Genomic DNA, 11171 nt, shown 5'->3' with positions numbered 1-11171 from the left:
AGAATCTGTTGACTTAGTCAAGAAAGATTTAATCATTTTTAATTCAGGAAGGTTGAATAATTTATCTCAATAATTTATCTGGCCACTAGATACTGGATTCATACCTAAAGTCTAGGTGGTTTTCTTTGAACGTTTTCCTAATCCCCATTTGTTAATTCTTGCAATGCTACATTTTTATTGTTATTATTCAAACTGTAATACTTATAAAAGTAAGGCATTTGGCTCATTTTCCATATTTAAAGTCACCAGGGAAAATAAATAAGGGTAATGGGGTGAAAGAAGTAAGCTAACTATATATTAAATGATTTATACTTTGGAGACAAACTAAAAGGCATACTACAAAGTTTTAAAATTGATGAGAGAGAGGGAGAGAGAGAGAGATATTGGTTTGTTGTTACACTTATTTATGGATTCATTGGTTGTTTCTTGTGTGTGCCCTGACTGAGGATTGAACCCACAACCTTGGTGGATCAGGACTATGCTCTAATCAACTGAGCTAGACAGCCAGGGCTAAAAACAAAATTTAATATATAATGTGAGAAAATAAGTGTAGAGTGTACAAAACTTTAAAATCAATCTCAAATCACATATTTCAAAAAGCACCACCCAGAATAGTAGATACCAATATGTTACTATTAAATATATGTCTTCATGAAATTATATAGCTCTAAAAATGTCCCAAGCACAATTTAGAATATTAAATTCCCAAGCACATAAGCTAAAGTAATTGCATATTAAAGATCACTGACAGCTACTAAACCATGCATTAACTTTAAGAGGTACCACATAAATGCACTTTATTTAGATATTTCAATCCAAGCCCCAGGGAATTGCCTTATAGAATCTAAACAAATTATCTTACCATTTCTAATTCCCTGGTGATTTAAGTTTATAACTCACGGTAAAGAACATATTTTTAGACATAATGATATCTCACTTTACATTTAAGGAAAGGTTTTTCTTAACTATAAAACTGTCTAGTTTAAATGACTTCAGTGTGAGTACATGAACACTGACCACAATCTATTATTCAAGGATTCAATTGCATAGGAAAATAAGAGCAGGGAAAGAGGAAGCCTGAGATATAAGCATCACTAAAACAGAGCTGGGTTGCTTAATAAATCCTCTTAGGTGCTGATTAATCCATTCTTTATATAACTCTGATCACCAAATTTATTCTTTAGCCAATGATTATAGGCAAAACAGACTCACTCCTCATTCAACTCTACATTTATTCCAAAAATTTTTTGCCTAATATCTGCAATATTTCAGGCATTTTTCCAGGAGTCTAGTGACACAATGATGGACATAATGATGCTATCAAATAAATAAATAATAAAAATGATACACACATTATATACACACACATATAAACAAACAAATATATAGGTATATACACATATGTTTCATGTGATGATAAGAACTATGAAACTATAGAGACAGTAAGAAATAGTGACTGGGAGCTATTTTACACAAGGTATAGGAATGGCTCCTCTGAGGAGTACTTTAACAGAAATGTGAACAAAGTGAAACAACAATGAGAATATTGGAGTAAAGTGTTCCAGATGCAGGGAACAGCAAGTATCAAAGCCCAGGAGCATATTTTACATATATTAGGATGAACAAGTAAGCAAAGGGTAGAGTGGTAGAGACAATGATGTAGAAGTTGGTAGGAGCTAGGTTAAATTGGACACTGTAGAATAATGCATAGACTTTGGATTTTATTCTTAATTAAATGGAAAACTATTGGAAGGTTTTAAGTATGGGAAGAACAATAATTTAAGAAAAATAATTGCCAAGTCATTTTAAGCTGTCCTGCCTTAAAAATGTAAGATATTATAATTTTCTTTATAGGTTTTTCTTACTTTAAAAAATATATTTGTTTTTTATTGATCTTTCAAGAAAGAGGAAGGAGAAAGAAAGAGAGAGAGAGAGACAGAGAGAGAAGAGAGAGAGAGAGAGAGGGAGAGAGAGAGAGAGAGAGATCAGTCACTTCCCAGATGCACTTCTACAAGGGATTGAACCCACAACCCCCTAATGTATTGGACTACACTCCAACAAATTGAGCCACCATGTCAGAGCTAAAGTGCTATTTATTTTTATATTAGATTATTAATTTCTTCTAACTCTTCTATCTTTATCAAAATTTGTTGAAAATGTTTATATGATGGCATAGTTTTACAAAGTTTTATATTCTAATTCAGCTTTTTCCTTTCCCCTTTGTAAACAAAAGTCTTAGGAAGTAGGAAGCAGTCTTGTTTCTGTTGAAATGAATACCAGCTTCTCTCAGTTCTAAAACCACAAAACATTTTTACAATACACATATTATCTCATCCCAAAAGAAATTTTTTCCATTAAATGGCTTATGAATAAAACTATAGATGTGTTGTATGGCTATGATATACCAGGCGGTCTGTAAAGTGTTTCATATGCTTTATCTCATTTTGTTTCACATAAACATTATAAAGTGGTATTTTTGTTTTCAAACTAGAGATGACTATTATTTTTTTTAAATTAATTTCTCTCAAAGGATCTTTTTAAATTATTTGTATAAACTATTATACATGTTTCCTTTTTCCTCCATTGATCTCTCCCTGACCCCCCCCCCTAACATGCCCTCACCCCCCCTACTGTCTGTGTCCATGGTTTATGCTTATCTGCATGCATACAAATCCTTCGGTTAATCTCTTATCTCACCCCATCCCCTTCATCCCTCTGAGATTGCAAAGTCTGATCGATGCTTCTATGTCTCTGGATCTCTTTTTGTTTATCAGTTTATATTGTTCATTATAGTTCAAAAATGAGTGAGATCATGTGATGTTTATCTTTCTTCTACTAGCTTATTTCACTTAGCATAATGCTTTCCAGGTCCATCCACACTGTTGGAAATGGTAAGAGTTATTTTTTACTTCAGCATAGTGTTCCATTGTGTACCACCAGTTTTTAATCCACTCATTTGCAGATGGCACTTAAGTTGTTTCCAAATCATAGCTATTGTAAATTGTGCTCCTATTAACGTAGGAGTGCATATGTAATTTCTGATTGGTGTTTCTGGTTTCTTGGGATATATTCCTAGAAGTGGGATTACTAGGTCAAGTGGCAGTTCCATTTTTAGTTTTTTGAGGAAACTCCATACTGTTTTCCACAGTGGCTACACCAGTCTGCATTTCCACCAGCAGTGCATGAGGGCTCCTTTTTTTCATGTCCTAGCCAGCAGTTGTTTCTTAATTTGTTGATGATAACATTCTGAGAGGTGTAAGATGGTATCACATTGTTGTTTTGATTTACATCTTTCGGATGATTAGTGACTTTGAGCATCTTTTCATATGACTCTCAGCCTTCTATATGTCATCTTTTTAGATCATTTGCCATTTTTTTTTTAAATTGGAGTGTTTATCTTCCTTTTATTAAATTATACTAGAGGCCTGGTGCATGAAATTTGTGCAAGGGGCGGGGTCTGTCTCTTAGCTCAGCCTGTACCCTCTCCAATCTGGGACCTCTTGAGGGATGTCCCACTGCCCATTAGGCCTGATTCCAGTGGGATCCAGCCTAAACAGGAAGTTGAACATCCCTCTCACAATCCAAGACTTCTAGCTCTCTACCACTTGCCTGCCTGCCTGCCTTATTGCCTCTTACCACTTCTGCCTGCCAGCCTGATCATCCCCTAACCACTGCTATGCCAGCCTAACTGCTTCCCTGCTGGCCCGATTACCCTTAACTGACTTCCCATGCCAGCCTGGTCACCTTCAACTGTCCTCCCCTGCAGTCCTCGTTGCCCCCAACTTCCCTTCCCTGCAGGCCTGGTCCCCCCCCAATTGCCCTCCTCTACATATCTGGTCCCCCCCCCCAATTGCCCTCCCCTGCTGGACTGGTTTCCTCCCAACTGCACTCCCCTCCAGGCCTGGGTATCCCCCCACTGTCCTCCCTTGTAGGCCTGGTCCCTCCCAACTGTCCTCCCATGCTGGCCTGGTCTCCTCCAACTGCCCTCCTCTACTGGTCTTGTCATCCCTAACTGCCTTCCCATGGAGGGCCATCTTGTGTCCACATGGGGGCAGCCATCTTTGACCACATGGGGTCTGCCATCCTGTGTCTTGGAGTGATGGTCAATTTACATATTACTCTTTTATTTGATAGGATGTGTTCCCTGTAAATTTTGGATACTAAACTCTTATCAGATATAACACTGGCAAATATGTTCTCCCATGCAGTGGGATCTCTTGTTGTTTTGTTAATGGTTTATTTTGATGTGCAGAAATTTTTATTTTGATATAGTCCCATTTGTTTATTTTCTCCTTAGTTTCCATTTTCCCAGGAGCTGTATCAGTAAAGATATTGCTATGTCTGATATTTTTCTACCTATCAATTCTTCTAAGATTTTTTTATGCTTCCCTGTCTTACATTTAAGTATTTTATCCATGTTTTTATCCCCTAGAAGCAACCTACAGGACAATAGGAATATTGTCTGTTTACCAGTGAATCTCAGTGTCAATAAATAAGAGTGTCTGGAATGTTTACAAACATCTATAAAATGAATTATTAAGTATATAACTGAATTCCTATTATGGGCACTAAAAAGTTGAGGCACAGAAAGTTTAAGACACTTATTCAATTTTACATAGCTGGTACACAGCACAGTCAACTATATTTTGCCTTATTCCAAAGTCCTTTCTCAAACCACTATTTGACCCCATAAAGTTTGTCATGGTATTTTCACCAGACTGGATAAGCCAGTAATATTGACCACACTCCTGATTTCAACTTTCCATATTCACTTTTCTTATCCAACTGTTCTTACATTTCTGGTCCCCTAAGTTATCAAAAACTTTAGTTTAATGAGATTAAACATTTTCCTTTCCTTGACTTAGATATTTAACCATTCTTACAGGTACTTTTGTATAAGAAAAAAAAAATGTTCAAATTTGGAACCCTGGCAAGCCCCAGAATTATTTTGGGACAAATTTATAGAATATGAGCCAAGAGTCCATAGTATAGATACATATCTGAACTCAACATAAAATGCTACCTGATAATAATAAGCAGCACATGTAGAGAAAATATATTAGATTAGTTTTTGCAAATGCCATATAAAGTACCATGTCCTTTTGGAAATTTAGTTAAACTCTGATGATTGTAGGAGTTCAGAAAAACCAAAGGTTTAGAATTTTAAAACATAAAAAGAATTTGTATTTTGAAAAAGGTGGAAAAATCTTTCATAATATTTAATATTTTTAAGGATTGAATGTCATTTTTTAGAGCAGAAAGTTGTTTACCCAGTTCGTTCTAACAATTTTACTACTAATATTTTGTAATGCAATATTCCTACTCAAAATCTGATATGAATTTCTTCTAAAGATTTAGTAAGAAAAAATCACCACAAATATATTTTCAAAAACTTTCAGATTCATACTTCTGTTTTGAAGTTTTCAAGATTGTGTATAGCTTCCTCTATGATAAAATTTCATAGGGATTAGGTATTTTCTGTTAACCCAAAAATATGTCCATCCACCAGTGGCTGGTTCTTTCTACTATACACTTATTGCTTTATCCATCATAGTTAGAGCTTTGTTCCCTATTGACAGTGAACATATTCCTAAAAATAGTAATCTACTTCTCTCCACTCAGTTACCATCTGAGTTGGAGGGTCCCAAAAATCTCTCACTGAGACTACAGCAGCACCCTCACATGACTCTTTTTCTACAATTGTTTTCATCCTCCATATGGTGGAAGCAATAATCTTTCCAAACAATAATATTATATTATTTACATGGAAAAATCTTCCAAAGGCTTCTAATTACAATTATTAAAGTATTACAACTCTTTATTAACACAGTTCAAGATGATCTGGCCCCTACCTCTCCAACTTCACTCTACCCACAGTGGCCTTCTCATAAGCCTTAAATATGCTGGATGAATTTCAGAATGCTTTTAATTTTCTATCCTATCTCCTGGAAAAATATTCAGCATTATTCAGGCTTCAGCTAACAAGCCTTGTTTGAATAGTTTAACTGAAGTTGATCTCCACCTCCAAACACAAATAATTTAACTGAAGTTGATCTCCACCTCCAAACACTCTTGCTTTATAACACTTTTTGATCTCTGAAAAATTGTTTATCTTTATTGTTGAAAGTATTGCAGATGCCCCCCCCCATTAACCCCCTGCACTCCTCACCCTCCCGCCCCCAGGCCTTCACCGCATTGTTGTCTGTGTACATGGCTTATGCATATATGCTTATAAGTTATTAGTTAAACCGCCTCCTGCCCTTGTCTTCCCTCTGAGATTCATCAGTCTGTCCCATACTTCCATGTCTCTGGATCTATTTTAATTTGTATATGTAATTTTATTTTATGTTACCCCCATATAAATTAGAAAGTTAAGGATTTCCTCTATCTGTTCCATGCTATGTTATAGTCCTCATATATAGAAAACCATCACAAAGTAGGTACGCAGATATATTAAATATGTGTTTGAAATAAGGCAGGAAGGCTCATCAGTCAATTGCATCCCAGTGAAGCTCCTTGATAAAATTCCTTCTTGGGAGAAAGAGGAAAAAGCATAATGAATGACACTGGGTACCTGAGATTAAGTTGTGGGGAAAGGTAAAATAGGTATTCCCTGTTCTCAAGAGGGGAAAAGGTTGCAGAAATTGGAGTGTTAGTGATATTTTACTTCCTTTATTATTTTGAATAAGATTGGCACTATATATTTCAGATATGGAAATGAAGATATAGTAATCTTCTGACAACTTTTATATATACAATATATTTTGCTAATTTATCATATATACCATAGCAAGGCTTATAGGCTGAGTGCTTAAATTTTATTTTATTCATGGCTGTTTAACCATTTGCATTTGTAGATTCTCTGCCTAGTACTAATTTGACTGGAGATATGTTGACTTCTAGAAGATGTAGTCTGTCATTGATATCCTACCCATCTCTCCTGACCATCATGCCAATTATTAGTGTTAAGGCACAGCATGACTTTGCCAGAGAAATTCTGAGCCTAATAGGAAGAAACAGAGAACATACCCCAAAGGAGCTGCAGGACCTAATTGTTATATTGGCAGTGGCCAGGGTAGTGTGTATGGTCCTGGATTCTGAGAATACTAAATCAAGGAGAATGAAATGTAAATTTGAATGAGAGAGAATTTATCAAAATGAGAAAACTATCCAAGAACATAGTCTATATCAAAAGTCAGCAAACTACCACACACTCCTCTTTTTGTAAATAAATTTTTCTTTAGCCAGAGACTGTATAGTCTGAAGAGCCTAAAATATTAACTATCTGACCCTTTACAGAAAAAAAAAATTGCTGACTCCTGATCTATGAAAATAGATGATATTACCAGGATACTAGAATGGCTCTTAGAAATATGAAGAAAACAATTAGCCTCACTAATTGAAGTAGAAATAGCAAAACAGCCATGGAAAAACATGAAAGAATGTATCAAAGGCTTAGAGAATTAAGCATATTACAGTAGATATATTAGGTGAGGCCAGGAAACCTATCAGACTATTATGCTCCATTGGAGGGCTGGAAGAAACATCATTTTTCAAACAATAAAGAACATTACTGAGAAGCTCAGCTGTGACAATGGGAGATTCCATTATAGAATGGACTCCCTGTGTTACCATCAGAAGCAAGGCAAGTATAATTATTATGAGTAGTAGGGCCAGAGCAGTGTAGGATGGGGGTGTGACATACAGAGAGCAATGAAGATGGTTAATAGAATATATTGTCCTGTACTGCTCAAACTATTAAGTTGAAAGAAATCTAGGTTGGCTGAGGGCAGTTACCTCAATAAAAATGTCATGATCATTCATCCAGTTTCTAGAGCTGAGCCTGTAATCTATTGTCAGAAGAAAAGGCAAGTGTCCATGAGAAAGAAACTTACAACATGGCAAGTATCTATAGTAATTATTTTTCTAATTTTTCCTGCAAGAGGCTTGTGGCCATTTTCTTGTATAAGAGTATACTATGGATAGGGGAACAACATCAAATATTTTGAAGACTGTTGGGCACAGGGTCTGAATTGACAGATACTCAGGAACACAAAGTGTCATTATAAACCTCCAAATGGAGTGGGGATGTGTGAACCAAATAATAAATGGAGGAGTCTTGGTGCAGGTCTGACTCACACTGAGTCCACTGGGTCCATATTTAGTCAGTGATCATTTTCATAATACATAAATGTATACAGTAATTAGAATTAACATACTTGGTAGCTGGCAGGTAGTTCCATATTGGTTCCTTGAGTTAGAGCTATTGTAGTGGATAAGGCCAATTGAAAATCTCTGAAACTTCCCCACACAAGACAGGATAATAAAACTATTGTCTCTTGGCCGAAACCGGTTTGGCTCAGTGGATAGAGTTTCGGCCTGTGGACTGAAAGGTCCCGGGTTCGATTCCGGTCAAGGGCATGTACCTTGGTTGCAGGCACATCCCCCCAGTGGGTGGGGGGGTGCAAGAGGCAGCTGATCGATGACTCTCTCTCATCGATGTTTCTAACTCTCTGTCCCTCTCTCTTCCTCTCTGTAAAAAATCAATAAAATATATTTAAAAAAAAACACAAAAAAAACTATTGTCTCTTGGAGTGGTACAGATTAATGTCAGCTATACATACCTAAAGGATACAGGTGTGATTATTCCCATTAAATCTTAATTTGATTTACCAGTATGTGTTTGGCCTATACAAAAACCAGTTGGATCCTAAAAGATGAAAGTGGGCTATGACAAGCTCAACTGCATATTATCTCCATTTCTAGCTGCTGTGCCAGATTGTGATACTGTTGCTAGAGCAAATTAACAAGGCCTCAGAGACATGGGATGTGGTCATAGATCTGGAAAATGTGTTCTTTTCTATCCTAATCAGAAAATAGGACAAAAACAGATCTTATTCATGTGGGATGAAGCACCATGAACATTTATAGCTATGCCCTATGGCTGTGTTAACTTTCCTGCTCCCTATCATAAAATAGTCTGAAGATATCTGGATAATCTGAACATGCTGCAGGACATCACATCGATTCAATATATCATGACATCGTGTTACTTAAATTGAGTTAATAAGAAGTAAAAGGTACAATTGAGGCCTTGGTAGGAAGTATGTATTTTAGATTGTGAGAGATAAAACTTACAAAGAGTCAAAGGCCAGCCCCATCGGTGAATTTTGGAGGGCCCAGTGGTCTGGAGAATTAAACAATATCTTATACAATAAAGAGGTAATATGCAAATTGATCATCACTCCAACACACAAGATGGCTGTCTCCATGTGGTCAAAGATGGTCACTCCCATGTGGACACAAGATGGCCACCACAAGATGGCCAGCAGGGGAGGGCAGTTGTGGGTGATCAAGCCAGCAGGGGAGAGCAGTTGGGAGGGACCAGGCTTGTAGGGGAGAGCAGTTGGAGGGAGTAGCCCAGCAGGAGAGGGCATTTGGGGGCGACCAGGCCAGCAGGAGAGGGCAGTTAGGGGTGGCCAGGCCTTCAGGGGAAAACAGTTAGGGGTGACCAGGCTGGCAGGGGAGGTCATTTAGGGACAATCAGGCTGACAGGGGAGCAGTTAGGTATTGATCAGGCTGGCAGGGGAGTGGTTACGGGGGATCCATCCAGTAGGCAGAAGTGGTAATGGAGCAGGCAAGTGTTTGGGATCCAGTAGTCCTGGATTGTGATAGGGATATCTGACTGCCCACCAGGATTGGGTCTAAACAGGCAGTCAGACATCCATCGAGGGATCCGAGATTAGAGGTGTAGACTGGGCTTAGAGAGTGCACAAATTTTGTGCACCAGACCTCTAGTCTTTCCAATAAAAGAGCAAATTATTGTAACCTACATTTCCAACCACTAAGAAGGAAGCAAAAACCCTCTAGGCCTTTACAGGTTCTGTAGGAAGCATAATACACACTTAGGCATACTGTTCCTAGCCATATTTCAGGTGTTGAAAAATTCTGCTAGCTTTGGGTGGACTTCAGAGCAGATAAGAACTCTGTAGCAGGCACAGGCTGCAGTTAACCAGTCCTGCTACTTGGACCATGTGATCCATAAGACTATTATACTATAAATTGGTGCAGTTGTAAAGTCACCATGTGGAAGTTTTGGCAAATCCAGTAGGAGCATCAATTATAACATACCAGTAGATACCTATATGTTATTCATCATTGTAACATACTAGTAGATAACCCCATGTTATTCATCATTGTAACCTTGGACTCTCCTTCAGCTCGTACTTAATGACTATTGGGGGAAGTAGGTCACATTCAACCAGTTGGCTAAGGAGGAAAAAGACCGAGTTCAGTTCTTGGCATGTGTGTGGAAGCAGAAAATAGACTGCAGGTATATTATACTACAAGCCCATTCAAGGCTGAAAGAAATATATGAGGGAGAAATTATCCCCATGTCCAGAGTATCAGTCAGTATGCTGGGTTATCTACTTGTGTAGAAACATAAGTGGTCTGAGATTAAAATTCATATAGATTCACAGGCAATAACTAAATATTTAACTAGTTGGTTCAAGAGCCTCAACCTAAGAACCAGAAGGTCATGGTTCAATTCCCGGTTAGAGCACATGCCCCACTGGTGGGTTCAGTTTCCCAATAAGGAGCTGCCAGTCTTAAAGATCAATGAAAGAATCTACAGAAAGCACAGCTGAGATACTAGTTTAGAGATTTACCCTGTGAGAACAAGGGGGTGCTATATTCCACAACACAGCAAATATTCTAATTCCAGATAGGTACAATATATATGTCCAACAATGAAGATGAGAAAATGGGAACAAACTTGCTTACTGACACTTCCAGTGGCCCTTTGTAGGAATCTCTGTGTGTCCCCAAATGACAAGGTTAAAGTCGGCAGTTTTAGGAGTCTTGGCTCCAATATGTAAATACTTTTACCATGAGACAGAGCAAAGTTTCCATTTAAATTGCAGTCTATGAAATTAGGCTCTTTGTGCCAAGAGATCACCCAGAAAGAAAAGAGGCACCATCATGGCAGGGTCATTGACCCTGATCATCAAGAAGGGAGTAGGATTACTCAGTGAGGGCTTAGAACAATATATTTTCACTCATATTGCTCATTTGGTTAGATCTTGGAATTGGAATTCTTTTGCCTGATTTTGAAAGTATCGATAAATGGACAAATAGAGCAATTACAGCCTCAGAAAGACATGATGAGT

Source organism: Pipistrellus kuhlii, unplaced genomic scaffold (genome assembly GCF_014108245.1).
Source record: "Pipistrellus kuhlii isolate mPipKuh1 unplaced genomic scaffold, mPipKuh1.p scaffold_m20_p_16, whole genome shotgun sequence".
NCBI classification, from domain to species: Eukaryota; Metazoa; Chordata; class Mammalia; order Chiroptera; family Vespertilionidae; genus Pipistrellus; species Pipistrellus kuhlii.
This window is presented reverse-complemented; position numbering follows the sequence as displayed.